Source organism: Orcinus orca, chromosome 11 (genome assembly GCF_937001465.1).
Source record: "Orcinus orca chromosome 11, mOrcOrc1.1, whole genome shotgun sequence".
Taxonomy (NCBI): Eukaryota; Metazoa; Chordata; class Mammalia; order Artiodactyla; family Delphinidae; genus Orcinus; species Orcinus orca.
In genome coordinates, this window is record NC_064569.1 from 65,412,593 (window position 1) to 65,435,568 (window position 22,976).

Consider the following 22,976-nt stretch of genomic DNA (forward strand, 5'->3'; position numbering starts at 1 on the left):
TTGTGATCACATTTTTCTTGTATCTAAATAAAGAGAAACTTATCTATTGCCAAAACTAACCAGTCTGGCTAGAGTTACTTTTACTTTTTATTAATGAAAGGTAAAAAATAGTCATTTCATAAGATGAAATAAGAGGAGGATTAAATAATTAAATATTTCACAATATGACTTGATAAAATAGGTTTTAACTACTTTGTTGAATAATACATACCAAATCTGAAAGAAAGCATAAAAAATTTGCCTATGGGTTTTATCCAGTGTATCTTGAAGATCTCAGTAATCTCAAAAAATATTCCAATTACGTTAAAAGGATCTACTTCACTAACCTATACTGCTTCAACTCTTCAAAGTTTTTCTTTTTAGCTAATGACAGGTCCCAAGGATGAATCTTGAGATAGCTTAAAAGAACTACTTATAATTAAATACATGAAAAAAGCTATTTTCGATATTTAACATTTCTTACCTACGTGTTATTTGCTTTGCTCTTATGGAGCTCCCTGAAAATTGATGCATTCTTTGACAATGTGAAAAGCTGGAAGAGGTGAGATCTTTAAATAACAATTATCAATACCAATCCATTTTAAATGCCAGTTTTTTACTTTTAACAGAAATATCTGTAAGACGGAAAAAGACCCAAGTCCTGAGATGGTTTATATTTCCTTGGTTATCCATTGACACTGATTGTTTTCTTAAGCCAATATTTTGAAGTCACTTTGTTTGACGTCCAGAGAGATTTTTGAGATGTGTGCCTTTCTTTTGTGAAGCAGGATAGAAGAGATAGGGAGAGGAAGGTAGAAGGGAGGAACCTGCTTTGAAGTCCCTTCTACAGATTTATTCTCAGCTAGATCCCTCTCAGGAAAGGACACATCCTTGCTCCATTATTCCTTTTAAATTCTTGGTGTTATATTGCTTTGCATACCTAGGTTTAGAAACTGCTCCAAAGAGTATTGTAAAGGCAGTAATTAAAGAAAACTAAAACTCTCTATTTGTACCTAACCAAGTCCATACTCTTCAATACCTGAAAAACTAGATGGACAGATAGATAGATTTGCATGTATGTATACACATGTTTTAGATCATCTGATAGATTCTTTTATCATCATGCAACTGCGTTGTATTTTCTATGTAAATTTGTGTTTATGGTTTTATTAGACCAAGATATTACATAATGAAGTTTATGTGTGCTGAGTAGTAATTTTAAATGTGTTTAATATTTAATTATAGTATTTCTCAATCTAGGGTCCATAGACCCTTAGGGATCCACAGATACATTCTCAACAGTCTGCATGATCTCAGGTCTGAGAAAGTCTGGTTAATGGACTTAGTCATTAAGAGCTCAGGCCATAGAGCCAATCTCATCTGGTTCAAATTGCAGCACCCTCACTTACCAGCTGTGGATCCTTGGGGAAGTTACCTTCCTTCTCTGAATCTCAGTTTTCTCACCTATAAAATGACAGATATAATGCAATGTAAAATGCTCACTTCCTCTTAGATTGAATTAATTAAGAGAAACATTTCATCCATCCATAAAATCAGTAAGTCAAAAATGTTATTTCAGAATAACAGAGACTCATTATTCTGATGTTTGGATTCTGGATATAATCAAGTGAAAATAGTGTACCCTACTTCAGAAATACTTGTACTACTTTTGTTAGCCATCATGATCAAACTTTTTCTGTGCATTTAAAGAATGAGAAACTTTATATTGCTAAAAATTAATCAATCTGGTAGCTAGCATACAATTTTGGTGTACTAATAGAAAATACATTCATCTTATAAGTTCAAATAACTTGAGGATTAAGTCTAATTGGAATGAGCATTTCATTATATGATTTGATGAGTTTGAACTACCAATATAGCTTTTCATTATATCAGACTCCCTAGGATCCCAAATTGTTCTTTTTCCACTGATAGGAAACTGTCTAATAGAAATATCTTAGCAGAAAATATGAACCTTGCGGGAGAGGAAAATATCAGTAATCATTAACAAAATCATTTCAGTGTTTTATGGGACAAGGGAGAATATTTTGGCCCTATGGCAAGCACTGTATACTTCTAATTTAGACCCATATTTCTTATTGTAGGAATGCTGGAAACAACTGATAGATTTTTTAGCAATATCCAGATCAAAGCCACCTTTATTTAGACCAATGGGTACATAATTAATGATACTTTAATATACAGCAAGGTTGAGGATGCTGAGAGGAAAGCATGAGACAAGGTTGGGGTTTTCCTCACACCCTCTGTATTATTCATGGTAGGCTATCTACTGTAACAGACTGTCCCTAAATCTCAACGGCTTAACACAACAGAGGTTTATTTTTCACTCACATTCTATCTCACCTAGGAAGTGACAGGGACATAGACTGTTCTTTATGATTTGTCAGGGACATAGATTCCTGTCAGGTAGTTCCACCATTTTCTAAGGTCTTGGAGTCTTCCACAGGGTTTTCTGCAGCCAGGCAGCAGAGAGGTAGGAAAAAGTACCTGGAGTATCTCATCCAAGGGTTTGGGGCCCAGCTCAGACATTATACATCACTCAAAAACAAGACGAGAACATAGGTATTAGTCCCAACTGGCTGGGGTCTGGTAATCCTCTATAGAAATTCAGGATACTTGGTTTAAGTTCACAGATTCCTTTTTTTTTTTTCTTTTTTAAATTTTATTTATTATTTATTTTTGGCTGTGTTGGGTCTTCGTTTCTGTGCGAGGGCTTTCTCTAGCTGTGGCAAGCAGGGGCCACTCTTCATCGCGATGCGCGGGCCTCTCACTATCGTGGCCTCTCTTGTTGTGGAGCACAGGCTCCAGACATGCAGGCTCAGTAGTTGTGGCTCACAGGCCTAGTTGCTCCGCGGCATGTGGGATCTTCGCAGACCAGTGTTCGAACCCGTGTCCCCTGCATTTGCAGGCAGATTCTCAACCACTGCGCCACCAGGGAAACCCAAAGTTCACAGATTCTTGCCGATATTGTAATGATATTATTTTTTACAGATGTTTCTGTTATATTCATACACTATTTTTATTTAATCATAAGTGATATTAATTCATTCATTTCTAACTCTGTGAGACTCTGAACAATCTTGTGTACATACTGACTTAATTCTATTGTAAAGAAATTGCGTCAGTGATAACAAGATCAATTAAGTAATTGCCAGCAGCTTAAATATGAATGATTTAAAATCTAATTTCCTAAAAAAAAAATCCACAAAGATTAAGTACAATTTTCCATAACACCCAAGTAAACAAGCATCAAAAGCTCAAGGTTAATAATAGAAATAACAATCATAAAACTAAAATCTCATAGATCTTCTTGCAAATAAATTACTACATTTATGGGTGATAAGATATAAATCTTATGATAGCAAGATCTAACAAGAAAGGAGCATCACCCAAACCTTGCTAATGTTATATTTTAGTGTCTTGATAGGTGACTGACTTATAAATATTCTTCAAACTTCTATTCTACTATTTACTTGATGTTAAAGCCTGGCCAATTGCTTTGTATTTTCAAAATACTCATATCAGGAACTTTAAGTTTCTTATTCTCTCAATATTCTAGTTACTCAAGCTTGGGGGTGTCATTTATAATTTATTTTAATTAATGTACATTAAAGGTATTTGAGATTTTTTTTAAATTTCCACTCCTAATAATATGTTTACTCTGAGAAAAATTGTGCAAATGCTGCTGGTCAAAATGCTGATATTTGTTAATCAGCAGATCTAGGATATGTGGAGCTGGATTTCCAGCTCTCAGCTTTTGCATCGTGAATAAATCATGACCACATGACCCAAGCAGAAAAGTACATGCTTTACCCAAGATTCAAATACTAGTTAGACCACAATACTTTTACCCATATATTTTGAAGTTTTAAAAAAGTACAATTATTATATCATGTCCATAAAACTGTGGAACATCAAAGTTTATACTGACATCAAAGGTGACCATATTTATTTCACTGTAAATATCAATACAAGTGAGTCTACCCAGTAATCTATCTTTTTCTACAACTCCATAAAAATATTTTTGTGTTTACACTTTACTCTCTAACTCAAAATCTTACTATATCTAATTTGATTCTATTCCAAGCTCTTCTACATACTATCAGTTTAGTCTTCAGCAAGGCATTAATTTTTCTGAGGCTTAAATTCGATGGGCATTTAGGTTGCTTCCACGACCTGGCTACTGAAAATAGTGCCGCAATGAACATTGAGGTGCATGTGTCCTTTTGAATTATGGTTTTCTCTGGGTATATGCCCAGTGGCGGGATTGCTGGGTCATCTGGTAATTCTATTTTTAGTTTTTTAAGGAATCTCCATACTGTTCTCCATAGTGGCTATATCATTCCCACCAACAGTGCAAGAGGGTTCCTTTTTCTCCACACATTCTCCAGCATTTGTTGTTTGTAGATTTTCTGATGAGGCCCATTCTACCTGGTGTGAGGTGATACCACATTGTAGTTTTGATTTGCATTTCTCTAATAATTAGTGATGTTGAGCAGCTTTTCATGTGTCTCTTGACCATCTGTATGTCTTCTTTGGAGAAATGTCTATTTAGGTCTTCTGCCCGTTTTTTGATTGGGTTGTTTGATTTTTTGTTATTGAGCTCCATGAGCTGTTTATATATTTTGGAGATTAATCCTTTGTCTATTGATTCATTTGCAAATATCTTCTCCCATTCTGAGGGTTGTCTTTTCGTCTCGTTTATAGTTTCCTTTGCTGTGCAAAAGCTTTTAAGTTTCATTAGGTCCCATTTGTATATTTTTGTTGTTATTTCCATTACTCTAGGAGGTGGGTCAAAAAAGATCTTGCTGTGATTTATGTCAAAGAGTGTTCTTCCTATGTCTTCCTCTAAGAGTTTTATAGAGTCTGGCCTTACATTTAGGTCTTTAATGCATTTTGAGTTTATTTTTGTGTATGGTATTAAGGAGTGTTCTAACTTCATTCTTTTACATGTAGCTGTCCAGTTTTCCCAGCACCACTTATTGAAGAGACTGCCTTTTCTCCATTGTATATCCTTGCCTCCTTTGTCATAGATTAGTTGACGATAGGTGCATGGGTTTATCTCTGGGCTTTCTATCCTGTTCCGTTGATCTATATTTCTGTTTTTGTGCCAGTACCATATTGTCTTAATTACTGTAGCTTTGTAGTAAAGTCTGAAGTCAGGGAGTCTAATTCCTCCAGCTCTGCTTTTTTCCTTCTAGATTGCTCTGGCTATTCGAGGTCTTTTTTGTCTCCATACAAATTTTAATATTTTTTGCTCTAGTTCTGTAAAAAATGCCATTGGTAATTTCATAGGGATTGCATTAAATCTGTAGATTGCTTTGAGTAGTATAGTCATTTTCACAATATGGATTCTTCCAATCCAAGAACATAGTATATCTCTCCATCTGTTTGTGTCATCTTTGATTTCTTCCATCTGTGTCTTACAGTTTTCTGAGTACAGGTCTTTTACCTCCTTAGGTAGGTTTATTCCTAGGTATTTTATTCTTCTGGTTGCAATGGTGAATGGGATCGTTTCCTTAATTTCTCTTTCTGATATTTTGTTGTTAGTGTATAGGAATGCAACAGATTTCTGTGCATTAATTTCATATCCTGCAACTTTACCAAAATCATTGATTAGCTCTAGTAGTTTTCTGTTGGCATGTTTAGGATTATCTATGTTTAATATCATGTCATCTGCAAACAGTGACAGTTTTACTTCTTCTATTCCAATTTGGATTCCTTTTATTTCTTTTTCTTCTCTGATTGCCATGGCTACGACTTCCAAAACTATGTTGAATAACAATGGTGAGATGGACATCCTTGTCTCGTTCCTGATCTTAGAGGAAATGCATTCAGTTTTTCACCATTGAGAATGATGTTTGCTGTGGGCTTGTCATATATGGCCTTTACTATGTTGAGGTAGGTTCTCTCTATGCCCACTTTCTGGAGAGTTTTTTATCATAAATGGGTGTTGAATGGGTGTTTCTGCATCTATTGAGATGATCATATGGCTTTTATTCTTCAGTTTGTTAATATGGTGTATCACATTGATTGAATTGTGTATATTGAAGAATCCTTGCACCCCTGAGATAAATCCAACTTGATCATGGTGCATGATCCTTTTAATGTATTGTTGGATTTTGTTTGCTAATATTTTGTTGAGGATTTCTGCATCATATTCACCAATGATACTGGTCTGCAATTTTCTTTTTTTGTAGTATCTTTGGTTTTGGTAGCAGGGTGATGGTGGCCTCGTAGAATGAGTTTGGGAGTGTTCCTTCCTCTGCAATTTTTTGGAAGAGTTTGAGAAAGATGGGTGTTAGCTCTTCTCTAAACGTTTGATAGAATTCACCTATGAATCCATCTGGACCAGGACTTTTGTTTGTTGGAAGACTTTTAACCATAGTTTCAATTTCATTATTTGTGATTGGTCTGTTCATATGTTCTATTTCTTCCTGGTTCAGTCTTGGAAGGTTATACCTTCCAAGCATTTGTCCATTTCTTGCAGGCTACATTTTAATGGCATAGAATTGCTTGCAGTAGTCTCTTAGGATGCTTTGTATTCCTGTGGTGTCTGTTGTAAATTCTCTTTTTCATTTCTAGTCTTATTGATTTGAGTCCTCTCCCTCTTTTTCTTGATGAGTCTGGGTAAAGGTTTACCAATTTTGTTTATCTTCTCAAAGAACCAGCTTTTAGTTTTATTGATCTTTGCTATTACTTTGCTTGCTTCTATTTCATTTATTTCTGCTATGATCTTTATGATTTCTTTTCTTCTACTAAGTTTGGTTTTGTTTCTTCTTCTTTCGCTAGTTCCATTAGGTGTAAGGTTAGATTGTGTATGTGAGATTTTTCTTGTTTCTTGAGGTAGGATTGTATTGCTATAAACTTCTCTCTTACAACTGCTTTTTCTGCTTCCCATAGGTTTTGGATCATCGTGTTTTCATTGTCATTTGTCTCTAGGTAATTTTTGATTCCCTCTTTGATTTCTTCAGTGATCTCTTGGTTATTTAGTAATGTATTGTTTAGCCTCCATGCATTTGTACTTTTTACATTTTTTTCCCTGTAATTGATTTCTAATCTCATAGCACTGTGGTTGCAAAAGATGCTTGATATGATTTCAATTTTCTTAAATTTACCAAGGCTTGATTTGTGACCCAAGATGTGATCTATCCTGGAGGATGTTCCATGTGCACTTGAGAAGAGAGTGCAATCTGCTGTTTTTTGGATGGAATGTTCTATAAATATCAATTAAATCTATCTGGTCTATTGTGTCATTTAAAACTTGTGTTTCCTTATTACTTTTCTGTCTGGATGACCTGTCCATTGTTGTAATTGAATCGTTAAAGTTCCCCACTATTACTGTGTAACTGTAGATTTCCTCTTTTATAGATGTTAGCATTTGCGTTATGTATTGATGTGCTCCTATGCTGGGTGCATATATATTTATAATTGTTATATCTTCTGCTTGGATTGATCCCTTGATCATTATGCAGTGTCCTTCCTTGTCTCTTGAAACATTATTATAATGTCTATTTTACCTGAGTATTGCTAGTCCAGCTTTCTGTTGATTTCCATTTGCATGGAATATCTTTTTCAATCCCCTCACTTTCACTCTGTATGCATCCCTAGGTCTGAAGTGGGTCTCTTGTAGACAGCATATAGATGGGTCTTGTTTTTATATCCATTCAGTGAGCCTGTGTCTTTTGGTTGGAGCATTTAATTCATTCACATTTAAGGTAATTATCAGTATGTATTCTCCTATTACCATTTTCTTAATTGTTTTGGGTTTGTTTTTGTAGGTATTTTCTTCACTTATGTTTCCCACTTAGAGAAGTTCCTTTAGCATTTGCTATAAAGCTGGTTCGGTGGTGATGAATTCTCTTAGCTTTTTTTTTTTTTTAACATGTTTATTGGAGTATAACTGCTTTACAATGGTGTGACAGTTTCTGCTGTATAACAAAGTGAATCAGCTATACATATACATATATCCCCATATCTCCTCCCTCTTGCATCTCCTTGCCACCCTCCCTATCCCACCCCTCTAGGTGGTCACAAAGCACTGAGCTGATCTCCCTGTACTATGGGGCTGCTTGCCACTAGCTATCTATTTTACATTTGGTAGTGTATATATGTCCATGCCATTCTCTCAGTTCATCCCAGCTTACCCCTCCCCCTCCCTGTGTCCTCAAGTTTATTCTCTATGTCTGCGTTTTTATTCCTGTCCTGCCCATAGGTTCTTCAGAATCATTTAATTTAATTTAATTAATTAATTTTTTTTAGATTCCATATATATGTGTTAGCATACGGTATTTCTTTTTCTCTTTCCGACTTACTTCATTCTGTATGAGAGACTCTAGGTCCACCCACCTCACTACAAATAACTCAATTTCCTTTCTTTTTATGTCTGAGTAATATTCCATTGTATGTATGTGCCACATCTTTATCCATTCATTTGTCGATGGACATTTAGGTTGCTTCCACATCCTGGCTATTGTAAATAGAGCCGCAATGAACATTGTGATATATGACTCTTTTTGAATTATGGTTTTCTCAGGGTATATGCCCAGGAGTGGGATTGCTGGGTCGTATGGCAGTTCTATTTTTAGTTTTTTAAGGAACCTACATACTGTTCTCCATAGTGGTTGTGTCAATTTACATTTCCACCAACAGTGCAAGAGGGTTCCCTTTTCTCCACACCCTCTCCAGTATTTATTCTTTGTAGATTTTTTGATGGTGGCCATTCTGACTGGTGTGAGGTGATACCTCATTGTAGTTTTGATTTGCATTTCTCTAATGATTAATGATGTTGAGCATTCTTTCATGTGTTTGTTGGCAATCTGTATATCTTCTTTGGAGAAATGTCTGTTTAGGTCTTCTGCCCATTTTTGAATTGGGTTGTTATTTTGATATTGAGACGCATGAGCTGCCTGTAAATTTTGGGGACTAATCCTTTGTCATATGCTTCATTTGCAAATATTTTCTCTTATTCTGAGGGTTGTCTTTTTGTCTTGTTTATGGTTTCCTCTGCTGTGCAAAAGCTTTTACGTTTCATTAGGTCCCATTTGTTTATTTTTGTTTTTATTTCCATTTCTCTAGGTAGTGGTTCAAAAAGGATCATGCTGTGATTTATGTCATGGAGTGTTCTGCCTATGTTTTCCTCTAAGATTTTTATAGTGTCTGGCCTTACATTTAGGTCTTTAATCCATTTTGAGTTGATTTTTGTGTATGGTGTTAGGGAGTGTTCTAATTTCATTCTTTTACATGTAGCTGTCTAGTTTTCCCAGCACCATTTATTGAAGAGGCAGTCTTTTCTCCATTGTATATTCTTGCCTGCTTTATCAAAGATAAGGTGACCATATGTATGTGGGTTTACCTCTGGGCTTTGTATTCTGTTCCACTGATCTATATTTCTGTTTTTGTGCCACCATACTGTCTTGATTACTGTAGCTTTGTAGCAAAGTCTGAAGTCAGGGAGCCTGATTCCTCCAGCTCTGTTTTTCTTTCTCAGGATTGCTTTGGCTATTTGGAGTCTTTTGTGTTTCTGTACAAATTGTGAATTTTTTTGCTCTAGTTCTGTGAAAAATGCCATTGGTAGTTTGATAGGGATTGCATTGAATCTATAGATTGCTGTGGGTAGTATAGTCATTTTCATAATGTTGATTCTTCCAATCCAAGAACATGATACAAACATCTGTTTGTATCACTTTTAATTTCTTTCATCAGTATCTTACAGTGTTCTCCATACAGGCCTTTTGCCTCCTTCCGTAGGTTTATTCCTAGCTATTTTACTCTTTTTGTTGCCATGGTAAGTGGGTGTGTTTCCTTAATTTCTCTTTCAGATTTTTCATCATTTGTGTATAGGAATGCAAGAGATTTCTGTGCATTAATTTTGAATCCTGCTACTTTACCAATTTCATTGATTAGCTCTAGTAGTTTTCTGGTAGCATCTTTAGGATTCTCTATGTATAGTATCGTGTCATCTGCAAAAAGTGACAATTTTACTTCTTCTTTTCTGGTTTGGATTCCTTTTATTTCTTTTTCTTCTCTGATTGCTGTGGCTAAAACTTGCAAAACTACGTTGAATAATAGTGGTGAGAGTGGCAAACCTTGTCTTCTTCCTGATCTTAGAGGAAATGATTTCAGTTTTTCACCATTGAGAATGATGTTTGCTATGGGTTTGTCGTATATGGCTTTTAGTATGTTGAGGTTAACTTCCCTCTATGCCTACTTTTTGGATGGTTTTTATCCTAATTGGGTGTTGAACTTTGTCAGAAGTTTTTCTGCATCTACTGAGATGATCATATGCTTTTTCTCCTGCAGTCTGTGAATATCGTTTATCCCATTGATTGATTTGCATATATTGAAGAATCCTTGCATTCCTGGGATAAACCCCACTAGATCATGGTGTATGATCCTTTTAATGTGCTGTTGGATTCTGTTTGTTAGTATTTTGTTGAGGATTTTTGCATCTATGTTCATCAGTGATATTGATCTGTAGTTTTCTTTTTTTGTGGCATCTTATTCTGGTTTTGGTATCAGGGTGATGCTGGCATCATAGAATGAGTTTGGGAGTCTTCCTCCCTCTGCTATACTTTGGAAGAGTTTGAGAAGGATAGGTGTTAGCTCTTCTCTAAATGTTTGATAGAATTTGCCTGTGAAGTCTTCTGGTCCTGGGCTTTTGTTTTTTGCAAGATTTTTAATCACTCTCTCAATTTCAGTGCTTGTGTGTGGTCTGTTTATATTTCTTCCAAGTTCAGTCTCAGAACGTGGTGCTTTTCTAAAAATTTGTCCATTTCTTCCAGGTTGTTCATTTTATTGGCATATAGTTGCTTGTAGTAATCTCTCATGATCTTTTGTATTTCTGCAGTGTCAGTTGTTACTTCTCCTTTTTCATTTCTAATTCTATTGATCAGAATCTTCACCCTGTTTTTCTTGATGAGTCTGGCTAATGGTTTATCAATTTTAACTATCTTCTCAGAGAACCAGCTTTTAGTTTTATTGATCTTTGCCATCATTTTCTTCATTTCTTTTTCATTTATTTCTGATCTGTTCTTTATGATTTCTTTCCTTCTGCTAACTTTGGGGTTTTTTTGTTCTTCTTTCTCTAATTGCTTTAGGTGTAAGGTTAGGTTGTTTATTTGCGATGTTTCTTGATGTAGGATTGTATTGCTATAAATTTCCCTCTTAGAACTGCTTTTGCTGCATCCCATAGGTTTTGGGTCGTCATGTTTTCATTTTTTTCTAGGTATTTTCTGATTTCCTCTTTGATTTCTTCAGTGATCTCTTGGTTATTTAGTAGTGTATTTAGTAGCCTCCTTGTGTTTGTATTTTCTACAGATTTTTCCTGTAATTGATATAGTCTCACAGCATTGTGGTTGGAAAAAGATACTTGATACGATTTCAATTTTCTTAAATTTACCAAGGCTTGATTTGTGACCCAAGATATGATCTATCCTGGAGAATGTTCCATAAGCACTTGAGAAGAAAGTGTAATCTGCTGTTTTGGGATGGAATGTCCTATAAATATCAATCAAGTCCATCTTGTTTATTGTATCATTTAAAGTTTGTGTTTATTTATTTATTTTCATTTTGGATGATCTGTCCATTGGTGAAAGAGGGGTGTTAAAGTCCCCTACTATGATTTTGTTACTGTCGATTTACCCTTTATGGCTGTTAGCATTTGCCTTATGTATTGAGGTGCTCCTATGTTCGGTGCATGAATATTTACAATTGTTATATCTTCTTCTTGGATTGATCCCTTGATTATTATGTAGTGTCCTTCTTTTTCTCTCGTAACACTCTTTATTTTAAAGTCTATTTTGTCTGATATGAGAATTGCTACTCCACGTTTCTTTTGATTTCCATTTGCATGGAATATCTTTTTCCATCCCCTCACTTTCAGTCTGTATGTGTCCCTAGGTCTGAAGAGGGTCTCTTGTAGACAGCATATATATGGGTCTTGTTTTTGTATCCATTCAGCATTCAGCCAGTCTATGTCTTTTGGTTGGAGCATTTAATCCATTTACATTTAAGGTAGTTATTGATATGTATGTTCCTATTACCATTTTCTTAATTGTTTTGGGTTTGTTTTTATAGGTCTTTTTCTTCTCTTGTGTTGCCCACTTAGAGAAGTTCCTTTAGCATTTGCTATAGAGCTGGTTGGTGGTGCTGAATTCTCTTAGCTTTTGCTTGTCTGTAAAGCTCTTGATTTCTCCATCGAATCTGAATGAGATCCTTGCTGGGTAGAGTAATCTTGGTTGTAGGTTCTTCCCTTTCATCACTTTAAATATATCATGCCACTCCCATCTGGTAGAAGTTTTGCTGAGAAATCAGCTGTTAACCTTATGGGAGTTCCCTTGTATGTTATTTGTTGTTTTTCCCTTGTTCCTTTTAATAATTTTTCTTTGTCTTTAATTTTTGTCAATTTGATTCCTATGTGTCTCAGCATGTTTCTCCTTGGGTTTATTGTGCCTGGCACTCTCTGCACTTCCTGGACTTGGGTGGCTATTTCCTTTCCCATGTTAGGGAAGTTTTCGACTATAACCTCTTCAAATATTTTCTAGGGTCCTTTCTCTCTCTCTTCTCTGCTGGGACCCCTATAACGCAAATGTTGGTGCCTTTAATGTTGTCCCAGAGTTCTCTTAGGCTGTCTTCATTTCTTTTCATTCTTTTTTCTTTATTCTTTCCGTGGCAGTGAATTCCATCGTTCTGTCTTCCAGGTCACTTATCCGTTTTCTGTTTCAGTTATTCTTCTATAGATTCCTTGTAGTGTATTTTTCATTTCAGTTATTGTATTGTTCATCTCTGTTTGTTTGTTCCCTAATTCTTCTAGGTGTTTCTTTTTTACTTCTTATAGGTCTTTGTTAAACATTTCTTGCATCTTCTCGATCTTTGCCTCCATTATTTTTCCAAGGTCCTGGATCATCTTCACTATCATTATTCTGAATTCTTTTTCTGGGAGTTTGCCTATCTCCACTTCATTTAATTGTTTTTCTGGGGTTTTATCTTGTTCCTTCAACTGGGACATAGCCCTCTGCCTTTTCATTTTGTCTCTCTTTCTGTGAATGTGTTTTTCGTTCCACAGGCTGCAGGACTGTGGTTGTTCTTGCTTCTGCTGTCTGCCCTCTGGTGGATGAGGCTATTTAAGAGGCTTGTGCAAGCTTCCTGATGGGAGGGACTGTGTGTGTGTCTTTTATTCCCTTATTCATTCACTCACTCTTTAAGTCAATTGGTCAATCAGATACAGTCTCCAGAAGACACCTATTAAATATCTACCATGTAACATTACCATGCTAGATATCAAGGATACCAAGATAAGCCTGATCCTTACCCTCAGAAGTTAGAGTTTACTGTGGCAGAGAGTGGATTGTGATAAGTGCTAAGACAGTGGAAACAGAGGCACCTACTATACTTAGAAAAGTCTTCCTGGAAGAGGCAATGTACAAGGAGAGATCTTCAGGCTGAGGAGGAATTATCTTAGGAAAAAAGAAAAGAATGGTCTAGCAAAATAAAACAATGTGTATTAGCAGAGGAGAGTGAGAACCAGTCATAAAGCAACTTAGAGATCTGGTAAGAGATGAGGAAGGGGAGGGAAAGAGAGGATAGTTCATGGAGGGCATGGTAAGGTAGGTTGAAGAATTTGGAGTTTATCTGGAGTACACTAGGCAAATCAAATTATTCCCCAGTTTCTCTTCTGTCTCTGACCTGAATGGTCCATTTCTTGGGTCATAATTTGGCATAAAGTCTTCTGTGAGTTTTCTCAGTGTACCGTCATGCTTCTGTTGTCATCACTGCCATTACTAAGTATTTTGGACTATATATTCTGCACATTTAAACATTTATATCCTGCTGGGTACAGTTTTCCTTTGTGATCTATATATCAAATAGTCTAGTATTTCAAGGTCCCTTGTAAAATATCTTCTGTTAATTTCTTTGAGTCCTTATGCCTCAGTTTTTTTTTTTTGAATAATAAATTGTCTATGATTGTAAAAAAAAAAAAAAGTCTAGGGCTTCCCCGGTGGCACAGTGGTTGAGAGTCCGCCTGCCGATGCAGGGGACACAGGTTCGTGCCCCGGTCCGGGAAGATCCCACATGCCGCGGAGTGGCTGGGTCCGTGAGCCATGGCTGCTGAGCCTGCGTGTCCGGAGCCTGTGCTCCACAACGGGAGAGGCCACAACAGTGAGAGGCCCACATACCGCAAAAAAAAAAAAAAAAGTCTAGTATCATGGCAGATACTGTTTGCACATTGACCATGGGGCTATCTGAAACTTAAATTAATGCTATTACTTGATGCTTCTGGACTATTCCATCTATGGCCCTCTTTTCTCGGCAGCCCAGGAAGATCCATTTCTCCTTTCTCCAAGGTAACTTGATGCTGCCCTAGTAAAATGCAATGGGGACTATAACCCTCCAGGAAACAACACTGTCTGATACCCACACCCACACACACTCATGTACATGTACTTAAAAGCCTCCAATTTCCTGTGACCCTGAAGATAAGTTCCATATTATTTTATGTGGCTTAAAAAGCACTAAGACGACATTATAAGTCCTGGCCATGTCTTCACTTGACCGTTAGTAACCACTGTGTCTGGGTGAGGTGAGATGGGGCAGGGAGAATACAAAAAGGCTCAAGTGTGCTCCAGACAGACGTTACAGCATGGCCAGAGATGAAGATGAGAAAGGCATATGTCTATCTGAACCTCTGAAAATATTATAGCTGTTTTCATAAGCTTTTTCCTCTGGTTGGAACACTCTTGTACTTGATTCTTGCTCAACCCCTGTCTATTATTGCATTTCCACATTTAAAAATCATGTCCTTCAAGCAGCCTTCTCTGGCTTACCTCCTTCCCCCACTTTTTTCAAGAATGATCATGTACTCCCATACTCCCACAGCACTTTTCTTATAATTGATTATTTAAGTTTCTTTCCTAACTAAACTATAAATTTGATGACAACAGAATCTTGCTCCTGTTATATTCCCATTAGCCAACAGAATGCTTGGCATATACCTGATGTCTAATAAATACATGCTGAATCAATGAATGGAAATAACCATTTGTTTAGTACCAATTATGAATTAGGCACTGCACCAAGTGCTTTATATGCATTATCTCACTTAAGCTCACCAGTATTATTCCCATTTTACACACGAGGAAACTGAGTCTTAGAATAAGAGACTTGCTCCAAATCGCACAGCTAATAAGTGATAGAGCAAGGACTGAAAGCAAGGACTGTCTGATTCAGGAGCCTGAACTCCTAACCTCTCTATTATAACAATTTCTCCCTGGTTCTCCCTATTATATTTACTCATTTGCTTTTGTTGAACTGGGATTTACAACTTGTTTGGCCTATATCAAAGGTTATTTGAGTGAGTGGAAAAAAATCATAGTTTTTAAATGTTCTTAAGTTTCTCCATTTCTCTCTCCTCTTGGATAAATGTTAGCTACACATGTTCATTATCAATGCTTCCACTTGTATTTTGACCTGATGTATTTTCAAAGTGTACACCTCAAATTTTGTTAATTTGCCTCTACCATATGGTTAGACATCTTGGTTCTTTTTCTTAATAAGAGGGGAGGTTACAGATAAGTTTAAAGTAGAGTTAAAATAGTTATGCTCTTTTGTTCTTAATAAATCTGTTTTGATTGCATGCCAATGGTATTACTGTTATTTAAAAAAAAAATTTTTAACTTACGTTCCATTTCCAAAGAGAAATTTGAAGTGGGTTGTGTTTTTTCCTTGGGAAGCTTTCTGATTGTCATCTTTCTAACCTAAGCTGATTAAGTGTAGTTTTGAGAGACAGAGGAAGAATACTGCCTACAAACCCCAAATCTCTTAGATCTAGATCTTGCACAAAAACCTTGATCAAATTACCAAAAGTAAAATTGCAGCAGCTCAGTTAAACATTCACAGGATTATTTATTTTGAATTGATTTAAATGTATACTGCAATAAATCACTTAAATGTTATTTTCTAATACTATTTGTGGAGAAACAAGTCAACTTTGGGGTTACCATAACAATCACAAAAAAATCTGATTACCATTCAGTTATATACAACATAACTAAATCCCTAGTATAGATTTAATTTAGTTTTTACAGTAAAAGTCTTTGCTTTGCTCTACGTATTTTGTCTTTCATAGAAATTTAAGAATTTTGTTACATATCTTTTTTTTTTGTTACATATCTTAATTACAACTTAATTATAATAGTTTGGTCTTTTTAATTACCACAATGCATTTACAGTGTTGAGATTCAAATTTATTTGCCTTCTGTAGAGTCTTATAGAGTGCTACTACATGCAGCATTGTCAAAATCAACAGGCATTGCACATGAGGTAAGCAACAAAGGAGTACACAGGGCAAAAGTCAGTCACTTTTCTATTATTGCTTATCTAATCCTGAAAAGAATAAATGTTCATGTTTAAGGAAATTGTGTGTTTTTTTAAGTTACATTTTTTTTTTTTTGTGTGTGGTACGCGGGCCTCTCCCTGCTGTGGCCTCTCCCGTTGTGGAGCACAGGCTCTGGACGTGCAGGCTCAGCGGTCATGGCTCACGGGCCTAGCCACTCCGCGGCATGTGGGATCTTCCCAGACCAGGGCACGAATCCATGTCCCCTGCATCGGCAGGCGGACTCTCAACCACTGCGCCACCAGGGAAGCCCTTTAAGTTACATTTTTAATTCAAATATTGATTGTGGTCTAAGTGTCATTCAAAACAGTGTTGTTCAAAGACAAAATATTTAGTTCACTTCCTAAAGCATCTGATCCCAGGAAGACAAATTATAAATTACAAAGGAGGTGTCTACTTAACTGAGCTTCTGCCTCCTCTGTACTTGTTTATACCAAGTGACTCTTGCTTGTTTTTAATGTTTTCCCATCACAGAGAACAAAAATGGGAAAAGCATGGTCTTGATGATGTCAAGGAGAATGTTTTTGAGGAAAGGGGTGAGGAATATCTTTAAAATGACTGATCTTCTTTCTAAGGTTAGTAGGTTAAGAACTTTATTAAGCAGACTGCATGTTCTGGGTCTAGAATAGCCATTGAGTGTACTCCAATTTGGAAAATTACTATCAGTTATGACAGTGAATGAATAAGGGGTATTTGGCACTATTTGGCAGTATTAAAATTGTATTTTTTGGGGGGGGTGCTAATGCACTCAACTTTTCTTGAGTCTTATGAAGTCCAGAAGGGGGTTTAAGATGTTGACGTTTGGAGGTTTTGTTTGGTTGGTTGTTTAGGTTTTGTTCTGTTTGTTGGTTGGTTGGTTGGTTGTTTGCAAGGGGAGAGGGTGAAATTTCCTTATAGCTCTCTAATACGGACCTGACAAGAGAATTAGCAAAGGCTAAGAATGATTGAAGAATTAAGTGCCGGTCCACATGACAGGTAAAACTGGAATACAGAATCTAGGAGAAAGGGCTTCCTGAACTTGAGTCAAGGTGGGATTCAGTATTAAAGTTCCATAAAATATAAACATCGTAGAAAAAAGGGACAGTGTGTCATTAGCAAACCCAAAGCCACCTCTTTGAAGGCCTTTTGTTACAGATGTCAGATTCAGGAGCTAATGGTTATGGTAAGGACCAGAATAGGAGGCTCAAAACCCCCAAACTTTATAAGCATAAATCAGATACACTTCTGTTTTTGAAATCCATCCAATACCTCTCAACTGCATTTAGAGTAAAATCTAAATTCCTTTCTGTAGTCTGTAAGATCCTTCAGGATCTAGCTATTCCTGTCTCTAATACAGCAACTCTCAACCTTTAAACATGCTCCAACATCACCTGTTAACTTTCTAACTCCCATACCTATCAAGCTTGTTCCATCCACAGAGACCTTAAAAGTGTTCCGTCTGTCCCTCTCTCTAAAGTTCTCTTCCCCCATATATTCCCATTGGCAGTTCCTTCCTATAGATCAGGTCTTAGTTTAATATCACTTCCTAAGGGAATTTGCTCACTTGCCCTTTACTTTGTTTTATTTTTATCATAGCCCACATCCTTATCTCAAATATAGTTATATGTTGTGTTATAGTGTGCTAAGTTATTATTTTCTATATCTGACTACTAGAACATATACATCATGCGATCTAACAAAAAGCGTCTGTCTTCTTGGCCTCTGTATCCATGTATGCCTGACATATAGTTGATATTCAATAGCTCTTTGCTGAAAGGGCTACCTGAACAAATGAGCATACATCGAACTAGTCATGTCTCCAAGCAGAATAACAGAGGAGTTTTGGAGCAGGTGAAGGTCCAGGAAGTCACTCAACATCTGGAAGGTTTGGCAGAAGTCTGTCAGGGCACAATCATGACTGGGAGGCCGAATCTTTCATAAATAGAAATTCATGAAACTGGACAATTCTGGAATCCAGCTCTAGGAGCAAAACTCCAAGCCCTAAGAGGCTCCCAAATTATTCCTAAACAGCATAGGTGCTTCAGTTAATAACTACTCCTTAGGTAAATGCATTTGGATATTGCATTAGCTCTTTTAGAATAGTAAGCATCAGTCTTCATAGCTTTAGATTGCTCTTGCCCATAACTTGGCTCATTTAATGCTTGTAATAACTCTCTTAGGATAGTAACCTTTTGTCCTATTACTGCAGATTCATTTTAATAAAGTCTATAGGCTGTAACATAGCACATTTAGAATTTATATTAACTCTTTGAGTTCCACAGTTAAACATCATTAAATGCACGGAAGCAGGATTATTCTTTCTTGATTTAGAGAGGATCTTAAACTCTTAAACATTTTCTGAAAAATAAGTGTATTAATCAGGTAGTGCCCCCTACAATTTATAGACATGATCTATGAAAATAGAACTTTCGGTTATCCTTTTGGCAAAGATATAAAATGTTTATTTCAAAAATAGATTATGGGACGTGAAGGCAAATTTGTACTTTAATGGGAAACAAATGGAACCAAGCAGAGTCTGGATTGAAACAGAGCAGATCAGGTGTTCTCAGGCTTTTACACTCCGCAATTTTCTCTTAAGTGGCACAATCCCAGTACACACAGGTACACAAACACAGACAACATGCCACTAATTTGGTCATTCATTCAACTAACTTGTATTAAGAAGTGTTTGCTGTGTGTGGGAACTGTGTAAGGTATGGGGACACTGAGGTTAAACTAACATTATAATACATATTTCTGCAGGGGCTCACAGTCTTCCAGTGGAGAAGGGTTGGTAAAGGTAATTACAATAGTGTATGCTATAACAAATATATGAATAGGGCAGAGAAAAGCAAGGGCTCATCTGCTTAATGTGATCAGGGAATGCATCCAGGAGATGAAGAGATTTGTACTAAATCCTAAAGAGAGAGTTGGAAGCGTTGCCAAGGTGAAGAAGGCACTGCAGTCAGAAGGAAGATTTGTGGAAGGTGAAGGACTAGGATTTTATAGGGAACTGTGAGAAGCCAGGTATGAATAGAGCCAGGTGTGTGCATGTAGGAAAAGGCAGTATATACAAAGTGTAGAAGAACTATTTGGCAACACTCTTGGCAGTTTGGTAAGGGGCTATAATTCTTTCCTGTACAAGATTTTAGTATCCTTGGTCTTTGCCCATGTTAATAAGTAAACTCCAGTCACTACGACAAAGCAAAAGTATTCTTACTTTTGGCAGCCAGCCTCCAAGATGGTCCCCAATCATCCAGACTCTTCCTATTCACACCCTTGTATAGTCTCCTCCCACATTGTACCGAAGTTTGTCTGTGTGACCAATAGCATAAAGGAGAAGTGATAAATTGCCCTTCTGAGATGAGATTGGGTCATAAAAGATTGTGGAGTCTGTCTTGGTCTCTCTCTCTCTCTCTCTCTCTCTCTCTCTCTCTCTCACACACACACACACACACACACACACACACACACACACACACACACACACACACACACACACACATATCACATCACTTAATCAATCCATCACTCAATCACTCATCTTGCTCAGGGGAAAGCCAGCTGCCATGTCCTCTGAACAGCCCCTTGAACTGAAGCTTCCTGCCAACAGCCACGTAAGTGAGCATGAACTCGATACACCTGCCCATTGGCATGATCATAGTTCTGACCAACAGACCACCTGGCTACCACTTGATTAGAGCCAGAACCGCTCAGCTAACTAACTCATTCTGATTCCAGATCCAGAGAAGCTCCTATGAGATAATAAATATCTGTTGTTTTAAGCTGCTCAGTTAGGGAATAATTTATTAGACAGCAATAGATAATAGTACACTACTCATTTCCAAATGCCCTCTAGGGGAGCAGAATAGATCCCAAGTGAAACCGGCAGGTCTATGCCAAAGACTTTGGACTTCTCACCATAGGCAGGTGGGAAGCCACTGACAGATTTTAGGCAAGATGGTGATACAACTGATTTATGTTTTAGAATGATTACTTTAATCCTAGGGTCTTCCATTCCATTTTTGGGTCCTCCACTATTGCTTTTTCATCTGCCTCTAAAGGGCCTAACAAACCATATGGCACTTGCTGACGTGTTTTCTTCCTGACTAGACTGTGAGCTACTTAGGAACAGAGATGGATGTATTAGTACCTCTTAGTCATTTATAAACAATTCTTTGTGTTCCGAGAATCCTGCTGAGCATGGGGAGGGAGAGGCACTCAGTAAACCCCTATGAATCAATTGAGTGATAGGAGATAGTTGAACCTGCAGAAAGGGAGTTGGGCTAGCAGGGTACTAGATTAGCTCGCTGAAGGAGTGACGAAGGAATGGACTTTAGAAATGTCAAAGGAGAAGAAAGCAGAAATTAGTCATTTCACACACACATACATTTTTAGTTAGTTTTGCAGGTGTAATCGTCTATCAAAAAACCTAAATCTTTGTACTGTCTCCTGGGGTTGTCACAGCAGAGATGAAAGGGGGAGATTCCCAGAAACATTACTTGAAGTTCGTAGGTATGAAACAATGTTACTAAAAAAATGATAAAAAATAAGAAAAAAGTAACAGTTTTCTTACTCTTTCAAAACTGATAAGTTGGTTTATACTAGGCTAATAAAAGTTTCAGTGGGAAGAAGCAATATAATGTTATAGAGAAACTCTATATCCACATACAGTTATAAGTATATAGATATAAAGAGGCAAACTTTATATTCATACCAAGTTATAAGAGTATCTGGATTAAGAAAAAAAAAAAAAAAAAAAGCAAGTGTAAGCAAATAACAAAGAGAAGTCCATTGAAATCCTTTTTATACACAAAATATCTCCACTGGGAATTCTGAACACACTCTAGAACTCTAAATATTCAGGTGTTCAATTCTAAAAACAGGTAGGGATTTGTATTAACAGGTAAAACAGAAAAGTATCACAAGAGTCATCTGAAGTCTCATCATTCAGAATGATGGTTGGAAAAAGTGTCCAAATACTTTATAATTTTCTTATGCACATAAATGAGATATCTTTTTTCACGATCTACTTAAAGTAAGCAATTTCTTTGCCTCCATATTTTCTTCAATTTTAAAATAGCTTCATTTGAAAGACTTGTGCTGTCTTTAAAACCCCCAAATGATTACCCACTTCCTTGTTACATAAGAACGGCTCTTGTTTTGGTTAACTGGACTTGTTTTTCATTTTCTAGTTTAATTTTATATCTTCTTAACACACACACACACACACACACACACACACATTGGTAACCCAAAGTAATGTTAGGTAATCAACTACACTTTATGAACAATTTTATTATAAAGGATATTTTTCCTTTTCATCATTTGTTCCCTGAAAATGAGATAATTTCTTATATATTTAAAGTATTATTACAAAAAATTGAGTAACAAGCAGTGGCTTTGATTTAAGAATATAAAACAGAAACAGAATACTTTCTTAGGAATAATCTGTGAAGAAGAATTAAAATGACCTCTCAAGGATTTCGGTGATCTGATTAAAATATTAGCCATTTTTACTGGATTTTCCATCACAACTGCATTGATGAGATTTCCCCCCCCTCAACTGGAAATTGCTATACAGATAAAAACAAAAACAAACAAAAAAATGAAAAAAATAAAAACCCTAAGAACTTGAAAAATATGATTGGAAATATTTGCCTAGGTCGTTCCTTTTCCAGTTTTTCTCAGATAAAGACAGCTACATTTTTATTACCTTTTACTAATTAACACTAAATTTTAGGATCTTTTTAAGAAATAAAAATAAGGCTGGTGGATGAATCCCATACCTTATATTTGGTTGCTAGAATGAACTGAAGTTGTAGAGTTCTTCCCATCCACTGGAATGTTATTTGTTTTAAAACAATTCTTTCATCCGCCTTTTTCTCCTTGCCTTTATTGTAATTACTATGTGGGCAAAAAGAAGAAAGTTTCAAAATAGGAGTCTATAATTACATTACTATGAGTCATTTCACTTTAGAAGTTTTAAAAATATTTACTAAGCCATGAAAGTCAGGATATTTTCCAGAAATTCTCTGCTAAATCAGAATAAATCTGCAGTGTTTCTGCAGGCTCAAATTTCAGCTCAGCATGTACCTGCTGCAGAGATAAAGTAATTTTTGCAAATGATTCCATGTGTACTTGCCAAGTTTTCATAATATCCAGGAAATTCAATATATAACATTTTTGCTTTTGTCATAAGTGAAAATCTTAGTAGTTCTAATACTTACCCAAGGTTAGACATTTAACTCTTAACAAATTTATGCAAAAAGTTGAATTGTGCGGTCAGCAGAATACATGGCCAGGGTAGTCTACACTTACTTTTCAATTGTGTACTCTTTAATCCCTTTTACTCTCTCTGCGAAAAAAGTTAGTCTGTACTAAGAATGACTGATCCTAGGCAGAAATTGTAATCCTAAGAAAAATGAAGTTGTAGGATTCCCGTAGCTTTTTTCTCTTTTAATTCTAATTCCACTCTGCTCTTCTAATTTTCAGCAACGTTTTCTTAGGCATTAAGTATTTCAATTCCAATTTCCTCCCTTCCGCTCATTCCTTCTTGAGCAGTCTTTCACACTTTTTGATTCTCTTCACTCTTTCCTTCATT

At 36.3% G+C, this 22,976-nt stretch overlaps 1 protein-coding gene across 8 annotated transcripts in view; it reads right to left on the reverse strand.

Moving 5' to 3' along the window:
• LIN7A (lin-7 homolog A, crumbs cell polarity complex component) overlaps window positions 1-22,976 on the reverse strand; it is a 247,281-nt gene that overhangs the window by 221,347 nt on the left and 2,958 nt on the right. For all 8 annotated transcript variants that reach the window (XM_049694326.1, XM_033407191.2, XM_033407188.2 and 5 more), the window contains 2 exons: window positions 22,162-22,279; window positions 1,389-1,443 (listed from right to left, as the gene is read on the reverse strand). The gene's annotated coding sequence lies outside the window, so the exon portion shown is untranslated. The remainder of the gene's footprint in view (window positions 1-1,388; window positions 1,444-22,161; window positions 22,280-22,976) is intronic.